The sequence below is a fragment of the Cyrtonyx montezumae genome, unplaced genomic scaffold, assembly GCF_038088225.1.
Source record: "Cyrtonyx montezumae isolate F1298 unplaced genomic scaffold, pur_monq_1.0 scaffold_11, whole genome shotgun sequence".
NCBI lineage: Eukaryota > Metazoa > Chordata > Aves > Galliformes > Odontophoridae > Cyrtonyx > Cyrtonyx montezumae.
Genome location: NW_027071837.1, coordinates 5920992 through 5937402, shown reverse-complemented (window position 1 = coordinate 5937402; position 16411 = coordinate 5920992).

Genomic DNA, 16411 nt, shown 5'->3' with positions numbered 1-16411 from the left:
GAGAGATGGAAAAAACGCAGCAGGAATCAAAAAACAAATCAGAACAGACTTCAGAAAAACATCACGCATTAATCAAACCCCAATAGACCTGGACTTCAACATGTCTGGCACACTAGTTATTTATCTTGAGTGGGGACTGATAAGAACACTTCCCTTTTAAAGAAAAGACCAAATATTAAGAAAATATTAACTTCATATGTAACCCATATATACGTAATAAAATATTAATCAGCTCTTTGTAGGAGTATGAGTATATAAACAACAGTTTGATAAAATTTGCATATTAAATATAGAAAGTTAAAGACCAGCAGATGATCATTTATGCTTCTGCATACATTCCTCTAATCCTCCTCAGACATAAGTCAGATTTTTCAGGCAATAGTCTAAACACTGAACCACAAAACAACTCAAGAACAACCCAAAAAGAAAGAAAGAAAAGCAAAACCACCTGTCTGAGCCATCCATATACAGAAAATCAGCCTGTGAGAGAACTTCAAGAAAAGCTATTCCAAAATAGCCAACACTGCCATTCAGGATGCTGCCTGTATCTGGTTTGCCCTCACAGGAACAAACTCTGGTCACTAAGGCTCCATAAATTTGCCTCTTCCACCTTCCTTATCTCAACCAGAACTTTCACTGCATTGCTCTTATACAACAAACACATAACGTAGACACGTCTGTGCCATTTACAAAGTGCACAGACTAAACATCTGCTGCAGTATTTCAGAGTGGCGCAGTCTGAAAGAAATATGGATAGGGAGTGAAAATGTGCATTCAAAGCACCATTAGGGTTTGTTTAGCATTAAAAAAAAACCCTTTATTTTAAGATAATAGAGATCAAAGCACTCAAATAATGCATAGATTTGTCTTTCAAACCAGAAGTGATATTACAACAAGTTTATAAACCTAGTAAATAAAAGATATTTTCAAAGTCAGCATTAATCATTTTGATATAAAGAGGATTCAAATCTAGGTCAGGTGCTCTTAGCAGCTTTTCTTTCATATAATTTTTACATTCCTTTACAGCTGAGAGAATAAAAACGTTGACACGCTACTAGCATAGCATAGACGGTGTAGGACAAGAAAGAGCTGGAAAGCTTTAAAGATTAAGAGAACCACCAAGCTGAGAGCTGGTGACAAAGGTGACTGAAAAAAAGTTTCCTCTATTGATTCAAGTTAAGATGAGATCTGCTCCAGGCCTTATCTACAGAAACTGCATATTTTTACAAAATATTTTGGTGATTTTATATGTGTACTGTAATGGCAGTTCTTTAATCATGAAGCTGTTCTACTTTCTTTTAAAACATTTTTAAATTTTAAAGTTCCTTTTTCTTCCATGATCAAAGAATATCTTGCTCAAGGCTTGGCCTTCTAATTAGTGATTAACACTATTAACAGTAATTTTTCTTTTCTTTTAAAGTAATTAACCCAGTCCCAGGTTAACATGTACCTGTACTTGAGAAACTTCCCTAGATTTTTTCTTGTGAATTAATACTCTGCAGGTGCTTGATGACTTTTTTTTAAGTGTGTGTAACGTCCAGCACTGAGCTGAAAACATTGCTTCTGTCACTCTTTTCATGTTACAAATGAGGAGGAACACAGCCTTGAATACTTAAATTTCTGATGAATTAGTATAATCAGATAATCTGCAAAACTTCTGACAATAAACTTTACTGAAAAAGGCCATTTTCAATTATTTTCTTTTTCATCTTCACAGAAAGCTTTTATTATCTGAATATCTCATATTATATCATGCTAATAATTCTGTAAACACCAGCTACAGTATTCAATTTTTAATAGTAAAAGTTACGCTCCTTTTTAGGAAATAAAGTGATTTAAAGAGTGCAGGAGGAAAAAAAGTAGTAGGGTGGAAAAACAGTATCTGGTGTTGGCCTCTTCCACTATTAGTTACTTCTAGGTCATGACAAAAATACAGTGTCAAAATGAGCTCTTCTGATGAAACTCACTTTCTTAGAACAAACTAAGAGTTTTGTGTAAATGCCAGCATTGACATTAAAGGCAAGGTTTGGGGGACGCTAACACAGAGTGATGTGGTGCTGCGCTACACGCCTGTACTGCTAAGACAGTTACTAGGTAACACAACACACATTTAGTGGCATTGGCTTGGGTAATAGCCTCAAAATCCCATTTAATTAGAGGAGTAGCAGAAAAGAGATACAGCTCTTGTACCCAGAGCTATCTGCTCCAGCACTGCCCCAGTAATCTCTCCACCATGTCAGTATGGCATGCAGCCATTATCGTTCAATTGGTACAGCAGCTCACTGATGGTACAACTCCAACATAAGGATTTCCCACATTTATTGGTCCTCCTGTAGAAGGTAGTGGAAATAATAAACTTGTTCAAATAGAACACCAACTGAAGTATTCAGCTCTTGTGAGCCACCAAATAAGACACAACATAAGCAGGGAAAAACTCACTTTGGAATACCTTTTCCATTACCAGCAGCTGCTGATTGAAAGCCTGGCAATGCAGCAAGCATATGTTGTTTACCTACTTCACTCATTATTATCTCTAGATGCCAAGAGTGTCAAAGGCTACTGTTGTTAGAGGAAACGTGTGCATTTTTTATTACCATAACACATCACAAAATTCAGACTAAGTGTTAAATATAAACATTGCCAGCAATTTTTAAATACTGCTTACTACTTAAACGTTTCTCATTTTGATTTGGCAATACATACCTCTACACTCTAAGTAATAGAAAATCTTTCTATATTATTTGGAGACAGTTTTGGTAAGTGCAGAAACATCATCCCACGAGGCAAACCAACTTGGTGCATAGGATATTCAACAGTAAAATCTTTCATTCCAGCTCTGCCTGAAGTCTTACTAAATACAACATTTCTTGAAAGAAAACACGTTTCATTTGTTTTCACAATAGAATATTTACAACAGCTGCATTCATTATGCAACTGTTTCTTAAAAGCTCTAGAGAGTCACTAACATTTATCTCTTGGTTTAAAAAAGGGGAATCTCCCTTCCCTCCTTCTAGCTTCAAGTACAGGATATTATCATTTTTTCCATCTCACCATGTGAGCTCATAAGAAAGAGAGTGAAACCCCCAAATATTTGCAAGTTTGTTCTCAGAGACTTCAAAGACTTTTCTCGAAGGTTCTCCCATAATTTAATGGGAATCCATTTCTAGGTTTAGCACTACACAGTTAATATTAAGTTCACTGCACTGGCAAAACATTTGTGATTTTCACTGGATGGGAAAACGAGGACTCATATAAAGGAGTACATTTCCAAATGATTTCTTCTGTCTCTTAACTATCTTGTCCTCAAACGTATATGGCTTTTATCTTTTATCCTATATCACAAATGTTTCATCATTTTGTGAGGGGAAAAAAAATTAAAACCAAAACCAAACAAACTAAAAACAAAACAAACAAACAAACAAAAAAACACCCAAAAACCCAACAATTAAATCATTTTTAATTCCTTGCTGACATTTTCCAAACTTTAACTGTTGCTTGGATACTTCGTATGGAGCAAATAGCATTTAAGCTATAGTAAATACTCATAGTAAAAAAACAAATAAAAAAACACCTCAGTATTTTTCTTACAGCCACCAGAAGATTTAACACTTAGAACATGGGATGATTGATGGTACCCTGCTTCCTCATTATCACCTCAGAGATCCACAGAGAGTAATCTACAGAAGATAATAAACCTCTGGGATGTGGGGCTTGTAGTCAGATTTTGTTGATCCTGTCTTAGAACATAACACTGGATTAAACAACCATTATTGTCCATTCCTTCATGGTATTACTGATTTCTGACTAATTTCTCTGTGGACACTGCAGATTAAGAAGGCACTTTCAGATAAAATCTTTGTGGTAGACTACAAAATTAAGTGCAAAAGCAGTTTTTTCCACCAGCAGACTGAAAATAGAAAATTCCAAACTCATTTAGTTTCACCACCATCAAAGTTGGCTTTGACTATCTGGCATCATTTCCAGTCATCATTGGAGATGAAAACAACAAAAAGGTTATGGTGAACTGCCATGCTGTTCCCTTGACAACCAAACGCCAAGGATACAGCATGGTAAAAGGCACAAATGTAAACATCAAGACTCCCTGCCTCGCTCTTCTGCCATGAAATCCTGGCAGATCATGTGCTGCCTGCAGAGGATCAAAATCAATAAAAACTAATCCCATACTAGACCCGGCCAACTCTGTCAATCCTATCATCTTTTTTCTGATTTTTAAATGGCAGTACACAAAGGTCCGACCGTTTGAGCAAAGGTGAATTAAACCTTAGCCTAGACCAAGTATGTAAGAACAGGAATAAGAAACATAGACTCTAGTTCCATTTAAGCTTGTATGACTTTTACCCACATCTTATTTGCAATTTTGGGATACACACTTATAAAATCATTACAGAAAAATGAATCCTTCTGTTATACTCTCAATAATAGTGATGGTCAAAAAAAGAAAAAAAAAAAAACAGAACTAAATTATTTTGCACACAGTAAAGTGATGTCACACACAAGCCTTCCAATGCTTACTCCTGTTCCTAACTTTCTACAGGGGACTAGGATTTTGGATTTTAAACAGAAGCTTGAAATAAGTAATTTGATGGTTGCATTAATTCTGACTTCTGAGTATTTATTTCAGGTTTTCTTCTCTTGAGAAAGCTGCTAAGATTTCCTGTGGCAGTCAGAGCTCTGTATGAAGATCGTTTTGGAGAGCAATAAAACTAATTATCAAATGCATGCTCTTGCTTAGACACCAACTGGGCTCTGTCTGCAATTGAAAGTCTTGCTTATGTAATGCCTGACACTTTGGGCTACATTTTTTAGAACAATTCTCCTAAAAGAGAACATTATAACAGAGGGGATCATTCCTCATTGTAAGAGCATGAGGTAATAGCCTTTCCTGTTCCTTATCTCATCGTTACCATTCTGGATCCTACATTTTGATAAAAGTCATTCAATTTTTTCCCCTTGAAATATGCAGTTTCTCTCATTAACGTGGGCCTTCACAAGCTGATCCTATCTGCCTGGAACACAGTGCTCTAAGCCTCACATTTGCCAAGGTACCATTAAACAGAGTTATCCTCTGGATTTTCCTTCTGTTCGGCAGCCTGGGGCAAAGTCTCTGTGTGGTAGTTTCATTCACCACCTGCTAATTGGTGGTAACTCAACTGAGAAAAAATTGGCATTACTTCCTGAAGGACAGGAGCAGGTTACTTTGATTTTCCAAGTAGGTCATTCAATCTTCAAATGAAGAATGACTGACATTCAGAAGTAACACTAATACAGCAATGGCAGCTGTTGTCAAGAATTTCAACTTCTTACAGCATTACGAAACTACAATGGCATTTTATACCTGCCTTATTTTGATCTACTGCAGATTTAAAATGATTCGGCACATATCTTTACTTGTCAGTACTGTCCCACTGGGATGTCACCAGCCACCATTACTTACAACTTTGCTACATCAATATCTGTCAGCATGCAGCTTAAGAAAGTTCATATTTTCCACTGTTGACTATTACAGTCTGTATTTCTAATTTTCTGTGCAGTACTAACTGTATTTCTAATTCAGTAACTGGTTACTTCTGCTGCTCAGTCACACACACTTGAGATGCTATAACGTTAGTTCTTCAACATGGAAAATACAAAAACAAAGGACAAAAAATGACTACAAAATCAACAGTTTCAACATTTGGATGAATCTGTCTGCAATACTTGCATACAAAAAATGTACTGATCATTCTCCACCCACATCAAAGGCATTCCCAGAAAGATTTCTACAACTAGACTTCCATGTGAAATTAAATAGACACAGTTACTGAGAACTTTTCCAAAATCTCAAATATTTTGAGGATACTATACATAAAATAGAATTCCCAAAAAACAGTACTCTGTAGACTGTCAGGCTTTTCCAGAGATTTAAAAAATGTTTGTCTGTTAACTTACGAACACAATAAATTACATTGCCAGTGAATAACTCTTCCTGTATGAAAAGACTTACTTGTCACAGTTATTACAAAAGAAATAATATAATGACAAGGGTATCTCCTTTTAAGAGGGAGAGTAAGGGGGAATCAGTCTTAGTTTCAAAGGTCAATGTAAAAATATAAGGCCTAAATTGCCAAAGGATTCCAGAAAGAAAAAGAAAACGAACAACAACAACAACAACAACAAAAACTAGGGAAAACAAACTGAAGGTGCATTTGAGAGAATCATTAAAACTTAATGAAATCTCATTTATTATGAATTTTTTAGGAAGGGAATCCTTCTTGACACCTTCAGAAAAGACCATGCATGCTGGTTTTTTTACTTACAAAATGTATAAAATATGGAAATTAATCCCTCCAAATGTCGGTTAATATTTGGTAGCCTTGCTGTTGCTGTAATGGTGTAAGTAAACAAATAAGCTCTAGTTGGTTTGGTTGGATCCCTTCACCTTCCCACCCAGTGCTATGTAATCCCCAATCCAAGTGGCAAACTTCATTACCTTCCACTGTTTATCCATAATTTGGTTTTCACAATATACTCAATACAAAAGGGGAAATACAAAAGGGGAAATACAAAATTCACCTCAAATTCCATCCAGACCTGAGGACTTCTTTCCATGTACAAAAAAAGAAGTGTAAAATATTAAAAGTTAAGTTGGATACATAAACTTTACTTATGTGATCATGTGCTGAAACAGACAAGTCAGAAAACATAGCAAATGTGGAAGGGAACAGGCAGCACACAAGAGTTAGTATCTGTCCTGCTGGTAACAGCAGAACTACAGCTAAGTGAATAAAAATACATTTTCTAAGCTCTGTGTTCACTGTGAAAAATTCTTTGTGCATGCTAAATTCAGGCAAAATCCAAACAAAACATGAAACATCCTGCTGCCATGAGAAAAGATCACTGATGTACCTAATCCTAGGAGAAAAATCTAGCTCACTTGCACATGCTTTGAATAATTTGATAGACTATATCAAATTATATATTTGATATATTTGATAGACTATATATATAATTTGATAATAGACTTGATGGTGCTGAACTATGAAAGTCTGAAATATGAAAACTCCCAAATAGCTACAACTGGAACTCATTGATAACACTGGACTTTGCTGTTTTCAAAGCGCATCAAGAAAAAATTCTCTTCTTCTGATAAATGACCATGATCTTGATTTAAACTGTATTGTTTCTTTTGTTGGGATATCCTTCAAAGAAAGTAAATATGTTGATGTTTCATTGTAAATGAAGCACAATGACATTCTCTGCCATAAAGCTACACAATGCAAACACATGAAGCCAGAAGTTTTCCCAAGTCCCAGAACTAGCACTGACCACAAAGTCAAAGATTCTCATTCTCTTTTCAAGCTGATACCTTCTTATAAGATTTTAATTTACTTAATTGACACTTTGTGCCATTTTTAACAAGTACTGCAACATGAAAATTGTTCAAATTAATCTACTCTTTGGAATAACACCATATTCCCTTCAAGAACATTAAGCAGCCATTTACGCTCAAATGGCTTAATGCTCTAAGCCCTTTTATGTAGGACATCGGTGAGTTCAAGTTGTTACCCAACTGCTAAGATTTCATTTAATGTTCTTGGCAAAACCTTTTCTTCAAACAAGAGGAAATTAGAAAAGCAAGAAGACCTCATTAGTTATGACTATTTTTAAAAACAGCAAAAAGCCCACAGGAAAACAAACAACTTCAGATTGCTTTTTTCCCCACTGATAGGAAAAACTAGAACTATCTATTTTCCATATGTGTGCTTATAAACCATTATGACAATACTTTTAAGAATGGCAATAAAATGTTAAAGCTCTCTGAAAGCTTCAAAACTTATCTTAATTCTGTTTGCATGACTGGTAATTGCTTTCCTCCCATAACACTGTGTGTGTAATTTGATTATATTATACCATGAAGGACAGTAACCTTTACTTCAACACACTTTTAAAAAAAACAAAAAAAACAACAACAACAAAATAAACTTATAAATAATTAGATCTCACTGAAACGTAACTAATTCCCAACACACTACTGATAATTGAACTTATGAAATAATACTGAGTGAAATATTATGTGAATGATTTATGAAAAAAATCAAAATATGGACTCATGCAATTTCCATTTATTGGAAATGAAACTATTCCAAATTTTTAATAATATATTACCTCATTCCCTTTGAGATATTTCATGCCAAACACCAGTAATGTTTGTATTATTTATCCAGCATGCTACTTTTAAAGAGGTAATTTTTATTTGGTATTCTCCTCCTCTCTTTCACCAAGACCTTCCATTCCCCATTCACTAATTACCACAAGAAAATTTTATCGCTTGCTCAGGATGAGAGGTTCAGTGAGTGTTAAGTGCAAGGCAAAGACTTTATGCTGCTTTCAGGGGAGTTACGTTGGTCCAACTCACTTTCAGGATCTGCCTTGTGAGAGGCCATGGATCAGAAATGATGGGGTTTACACATCAAACCTTAGCTGACAGTTCAGCAAGAAGTCTTCTGCATGCAGCACCATGCTAATCCCTACAGCCATAGGAATGTGCAAGTGACATCTAATATAAAAATCCATATGGATTGGAGAAAAAAATAGTCTAAATAATGAAATCTCTAAACACTGTGTTTGATTCATGAGTCAGTCTTTCATTGCACCAACACAGCAAAAGAAAACTTCCCTTTGTTTGATTTCAGCCTGCACCTTTTAAGAAATGAAGCAAACAAGCACCGCACCAAGAACTTGGAACATTCCTCAAGTTCAGAAAATGAATTACATCACCTTCCTCTTAGATACCTAACTTCTTTGGATTTTTAGGTAAACAAGTCTTTACTGCTACGTAGCAGTATAAAAATTATATTATAAAATTATAGGTGCTGACCGGAAATTAACCCCAACAGCAATAATTTGAGGGGATTAAAACAAGACAAAACAAAGCACGTTTAGCAATTTTAAGTTTGTCCTATGTCATATATATGTGATTAGATCCTCATTTCATCCCAATAAAATATAGACAGAATTAACAGTAAGCAGAATCTGACCAGCCTGCTCAGAATAGCCGCTCAGAGTACGGCAGAGTGCTCAGAGCAAGGGGTTGCACTGGCTGCTAGAGTCCCAAGAGCTAGGACCAGATTTACTCATTGCTAATAGATAAGTTGTTGAGAAGTTAAGATGTCTGAGTAGGATTAGAGGTTAGTAAAATATTCATTTCCATGTCAGTCTACGTGTCTGGTCCAGAGAGGGGGGCAATCAAGGTCCCTCTACTCAGAGCTCCTATCCAGAAGACCATCCCCCAACCCGTATCGGTGCATGCACTTATTCCTCCCTAAGCGCAAGACTCTACATTAGCTCTTGTTAAACCTCATCTCCCTTAAAATATTCAATTACATCACCTCACACAGCAGGCTGCAGAGTTTAGTCAGACATCCTTAAAAACAGAAAATCTGCATAAATTGCTATACCACCCTGCGATAAGTCCTTAAGAAACTCACCTTCATTGTCTTCATAAAGTAACTCCTTTCAAGTTACAATGCAGGTTCCAAAGAATAAAATAGATTTACTCCTAAAGGTGGTGTAAGGAACTTTAGCCCCATGCCGGTACAACTTGCAATTCTAGTGCTGCCTTCTGCGCCCAAATTCCGGTTTCCGTCACTGATTTCATCTCAGATGACGAATGGAAGCAAAATGAAATTTGCAGGATTGCATCAGTCACCTGTCCTCCTGCACTACCACCAGCAGTTGCAGAAATCACATTTTCTAAGAATTCCTTCCTCATAAAGATCTCCAGGAGATCTGTTTAATATGTACTTCTACACCTATTCATCTACGTTAGGTTTGTTTTATATTAATTTGCTTGTATTCTACAGAAAGAAAAAAGAACTAAACAAAAACAAAACGATACCGCCGGACTGAAACTTAGGCAGAGCAGAACTATAACTGAAGCTGAATTTTCAAGAAGCCCAAAAAGCTATCGAGGGTCATTTATGACTCAAAGAAATCTGGATTTTTATGGATGGCACTAACAGTGAAGAGAATTCATTTTCTGTTTTGGTAATAATCTCATAGCCTTTAAAGATCACATATAATCTACTGTTTAGCAAGGTGCTGGAGAACAGATTTACAAGAAGGAAAGGAAAATCTAACCTGTACCTTTAATGTTTGAAGATAATGGTAATTGAAGTAAAATTTACTTCATGAGGTTTTCTCAGTGCACAGCAAGAAGTGTGGAAAGATCCTTAATTTATTTCTTCTTATGGCTTAGCGTAAATGTAAATAGACTATCCATTAGGTTTAAAATTGTATTTCACCAATTCCATTGGATAGCCAAGACCTCATCAGCAAAATATCGCTTAAAGTATGGCAGCAGTAAATGTCATGTCTCTCAAGCTGTACTGTTCTGAGCCAATCCATGTTAGATTTACTCTGAGTAAATGTCAGTGGTACCAACAGCTCCAAGAAAAAACAGATTTTTCTCTACAGTGAAGCATTTAACAATAAACTGTCTGGATGGTACGACAGCAGCAAGTTAATGACTAGGTCTTGCTTCTTAGGATGATTTGAAAGATATTACACAGCTGATTCTTAATTTCAAGGTAGTTTTCATACTGTGTTACACAGCTACTTCATTGCCCCAAAACAGCATTTAACAAATGGCACATCCTCAGCTGGTCATGTCTGCGCTTTTCTTGACACTCCAAAATACTCCTTAAGCATGCAGGCACTTTACTGGTTACCTGATCCAGTAAAATTCCATAAGGATTACATAGTCTGACCTCTCATCACACTGCAAAGCCTGTTTTGGGCAAAACCAGGAACTTACCAGACATGCAGCACCACTTGGAACCGAAAAGACAAGAGCTACTTTGTAGCTGGGAAATGCCCTCCCAGAGAGACCGCAAAGGTTCAAACGAGCCAGCTCTCCAAGCAGGACTCACTGAAAGTTACATTTATTATTTGGTCCAACACAGCTGATATCCTTGTCACAGCCCAGTGGTGATTCTCACACATTAGACACATGGAAAAATGAAATAACTGGTTCTAAGTTCCTTATCCTAGCTTTAAGTGTCCCTGGGTTTATCAGACTCCATCATTTTTCAGAATTGCCTCTACTCCTCATCCTTACAGATGTGTCAGGCTATGTTCCCAACACTCCATGGCTGCTGAATAGAAATTTGCTTCAGATTTTGATCTCTATCGTCCCTGGTCTGGGATACGTACTATGCAGCACTGACAATAAGTGCTGGAGTCAGGACATATAGAGCAATTTGAGGTTACAGAAAACTCCATAAAGCAGAAATTATTCTTCGTGGTCACAGACTACTGAAGGCACTTTTTTGGAGGAACTGTGCACTTCAGTTACTGCAATTAAGAATCAAAAAATAAAAAATAAAAAATAAAAATAAATACATTACTGGTTGGACAGTAATCTTTTGAAGTCTCATTCCAGATAATGTTTTCATTTACTGATTTTTACACAAGTTAGCTTACCATGCAAAAAGAAAATGACCACAAAAAAGACTGAGAAGACTGCCCTATTAATTGCTAGCATCTAACATACAGCCAACCATCTCCCCAGCAAGTATTTTAAAAGTATCTGCACAGAAAACATCCATCATTCACCTAGGTCTAATTTACTTAAATTCAATTGATAACAAAGGAACTACAAGAGGCTTTCACATGGTCAGGAATGAGACTAAGTTGGCAGAATTGGTCCACAAACCATAAGGCTCCCCTTTGTTCCTCACTCTTGGGCTGTCTTAAAGAACCTGAGATCTCTCAGTGCTACCACAGTAGGAACAAACTGCAGGTAGCACAGTGGCAGAGCTGCCAGGGGTTGGGTTACAGTAAAAGTAGAGCTAATATATTAACTCCATCCTTTATTTTTGAGAAAGCATTCAACTACTGTCTGCACTTCCAGGATTGACACATTAGCTTCCATTGCTTCCATTTCTCAGAGTGTCAAAGGAATGAAAAAGGAATCTCATTCTCAAAAGATCTTTTTCTACTCCCACCAACACACACATACTTCCCTCTGTCCCTCCTGCTTTGTGACTGTGTGCTTTGAGGAAGAGAAGATCCAACATCTTTGGGGTTTAGAAGAGTGTGTGCTTTGAGGAAAAGACAACTCACACCTCTGGGGTTTAGGAGTTGCAACAAAAGGTCCTCTTTCAGGTTATTAGAGCTTATTCTGTCTAAGAGTTTGCTTGGAAGGCTTCTTGTTAGCTCTGTCTGGCAGAGAACAGCGAGACAGAGAAGAAATTTCACTCAGAGCTCAAACAGCAGCTCTGTGCCTTGTCTAGAAGTTTGAGCAGTGTGTAAAAAGTGAAAGCAAAGACACCTTGGGCAGGCTTAAAATAGACACTATTTCCTACCATTATGGGAAAATGCACCATATAATTGACATACTCTGCAAAGGAGCCTATCATAGGAAACTTTAGAATAGATAACACTGCTCTAGAGCTGCTTTTTCCATCTTCTACTGTGAGAAAACCAAATATAGCAATTTGCAATCAGAGTGGTGCTACAATTCTGGTATGATTCCAAGTCTGGAATCTCTTTATACTTCATAGCTACTGTGATGCAGGACTTAATGGTCCTCTCTGCCAGGAGAGTGAGCGCTGCCTGATGCACCCTTTCCCATTTTCTTGACTGCTGTATGCACACAGGCTGATCATGCCTGAATAAGGTTGTATCACAAAAGCTGTTCTGGATGAAACCTGAGCAAACGAACAGAATTTCTGCTGTCATATTCAAGATCCCCTAAAGCAAAACTATATTTATTAAAAAGCAGCTTCCCACATAGATTTGGCCTTTCCATAACTGCTGTTTTGAAGTAGGTATTCTACCATACTTTACCTCCTCTCCAGAAAGCAGAGTTTACTTTCCAGTTTAACTGTTGAACAGTAACAGCATTTTTATTTAGAAAAGCAAACGAAAGTTTTAATCACAGCAATAATGAGACTGCTGATTGTCACAAAGAGGTGAAGGGGTGAACCCTAAGGTCACAATGATGCTATGCTTACCCCTTTTTATTATAACAAAGTCATTGTATCTCTTGCTCCATAGCTCAGGCATTTTTTTCATGGAAAGTTTTGTCCTACAGTCTTCCCTCTCTCAACGTGACCTGCTTTAGTGCTAGTGAAACAACTTTCCACGTGCATAATTCATTGCTGCCCATGTTGTCACATGCATCTATGTCAGCTATCGAATAAGTTTCTATATTGTTTTTAATGATACAATTTCCATCAACTTAAATATATATACATATAGAAGCCAATCCTTACCATTTGATTAATGAGATATAATTTCCCAGAAACAGTAAACACCATGACTGCTAGTTTGACTTTTGAAAATATTCTATGCATATTTATATATTTTATTCATATATATTTATGAACAGTAATTTTTTCTCTAAAAATAATTTCAAGTTCATTATTGTTTTTCTTTCTTATGAGCTATGAGCACTAACCAATTTGTCAAATAATTGTGAATCAACAAATAAGAGCAATTACTAGTATTTTTCTTTTCTTCTGTCTTGGTATTGCCAACCACAAAGTTCAAACATAATGAGTCACTCAAGACACAAGGAATTACTTTTACATTTAAAGCAACTAAATATCTTTTCTATAGCTAATCATTTTATCTGCCTTCTGAAAGGTAATATATATTTTCTTCTTGTATTACTGCCTATTATCTGCAAAGGAAGTCAAAGCTTCTGCTAAACTTTTCATCAAATCTTTAAATACATTATGATCATCAACACTGAGTGCACAGGCAATTAGTACGTGATAAGCAACGCAATCAAAGCAAAGATCTGTAGTGAATGACACATGAGGAAAAGTATCCAATAATTACCAAAGAATTTGGTCTCTCTACGTGAGTCTTCTGTTCCAACTACGGTGCCCCACAGTCATCATTTTGAGCAGGGTCAGTGACACAACTTGGTCTGAGAATACTTTACACCAGACTGCTTTCTTACACCACTAATGAATTCAAGTTCCAACAATAATGCAACCCATTCATATAATACATGACACCCTCAATTTGCTTCTCCTGAAGTCCTGGAACACTTCTGTGCTCATATGATTTTCTTATTTCACATCACCAAACAGATAAAACCATCATCTGTTACTGTTAATGTTACTTTTTCTTTCATTTTTCTCCCTATGGTATGATGAAACGTAGGTTTTTGATTAGTTTTTTGTTTTTACTTTGCTCACCATTAATTAAAATTTGGATCCATTTCATTCATTAATGAGTAAAACACATCACTTCAGCAGAAGCAACTCTGTAAATATTCTCGAAATGTATTGGTCATGTAGTGCATCCTGATGTTTAAGACAACTCACAAAACTCACCAAATTACTTAAGGTGTGAAAACTGCTGAGATTAGAATTATTTTGAGACCTTAAAAAAAATTCTTTACTTTTCTTTTACTTTTCTTACTTTTTACAGTTTGTGTATGTTAAAAATAAAAATTACAAATAACTGTGTTGATGATACAGTTGGGTGGGTTGTTTTAGGACTTCCTGTCCTAGTTTTGTCATCTTTAATGAAGTACTTTAAAGTATATAGAATGCTGAATAACCAAAAAATTAAATGATGAAGTTTATAGGAATTAAACACACTTTAGATCACTCTGCCCAAAGACTACAATGAAAATAAATGGCTTAGGAATTTTGAAAAGGTACAAATCAATTAACTTATGGAGCATTTAGTGGACAAAACATCAGAAGGTTCCTAAAAAAAAAAAAATACATACTGCTGCAGAAAATGTAAGAATCTATTTAAATAAAGTTGGTTTATTGTTGTTCTTATTTATTATAAACAGAGTTAATCAAAGAAGTTCAGTGCAAAATTACCTTCTTCTAATGTTCTTTAAGGGAAGCTGCTTTAGAAATTATTGAACGCTACTTGGTCTTTGTTCAAAAGAATAAATACAGTGAGTTTCTTTGTGTACTTATCCTTACAATTATAATCACTAAATTCCCTAACAATACGTACTGTATTTTATAGCTTTAAGACAGAGCTTTCATCAGTATATTTCTATCATAATACATAAAGTTGACAAGGTAACCAGCATTCCCTTGCATATCCAAACAGACCATACAGGAAAAGACAAATGAGAAATGAAACATTTGTCACTATTAAGTAAAAAACACTAATGTTGTGGTATAAAAATGAAGCAAAGAAACTTTATAGTAAATCAGTGATAACAGAAATTTTCTTTGTGAATAATGAAACAAAAATTTAAAAAGATTACCTGCCAAGCAAAATGTCAAACCTCACAGGCACAATTAACAGCCTTCAAAATACAAGCCCTTCCACCAATAGAACAATTTACTAGAATTAACGTTATCCTGAAAAGCAATCATAGCCATTTTTCAATCTCTGAAAGCTTACAGTAAGCTAGGAGAATAAATCTACTGAGGTATGTAGGACCACTGCTTGCATGAAGAAGCGTTACTTTCAAAGGAAGTTATGAAGTTGTGGACGGCTATATTTACATGTATACATACAAATACATACATAAATATACACACACACACACAAACTAACCTTAAAGAAGTTAACATAAAGGAAAGAGGAATCTAATGAGCAGAACCTACCTGGTAGTTTACATGCCTCTTCAACACTAATTTCTAAATATAATTTCATGTATATAACCTGCTGATATTTTGCCTAAAAATTTGGGTCATATATAGTAGATCTATTGGGTTACGTATAAATGATTCATCCCATTCTGTTCATTTTCAAGCTATTTCAGAGATATCGTGGAGTCAGGTGTTTACATTCCACTAAGCTCATTTTTTGGGTAGGTGATACTCCCACCTCTGAAACTGCCAGTAGCAACAACTGAGCAGAGAGCACAAATTATCTGTCTTAGAACTGCTCGTCTTTAGAATAGGTTTTAATTTAGATTGTCAGTGACTGGAGAGAAGATTATATTCAACCATAAGGGTTATTTCCCTCCATTTAAAATCACATCCCTGATGTGATTCCTAAACTCTCAGGATTTCTTCTTTTCCTGTGACCATTTCTAGAAGATGACCAATTCTTCCACAGACAGTATACATTGGATGAAAAATCTTACCCACAAATTTCCAATTGTTTGCTATGAACTTATACTGTAATGCCATCTTCTGTGTGAGACAGGTGAACTAATACTCAGACAAGATTCACTCATTAGATACATGCCACGAGTTCAGGTTCTACACCATGACCAAACTGTCTCCTTGTGACTCAATGTCCCCGTGGAACAAGGACTTACACCTCTGTTCCCACTGGGCTTTATTTAAAGACACATTGCCTTCAGAGATCATATTTAAAAATCACAATTTGTATTTATTATGCATAGATATTAATGCTTTAGCTTACACAAAATTATTCTTCCTTTACCTCTATACCTTAATTA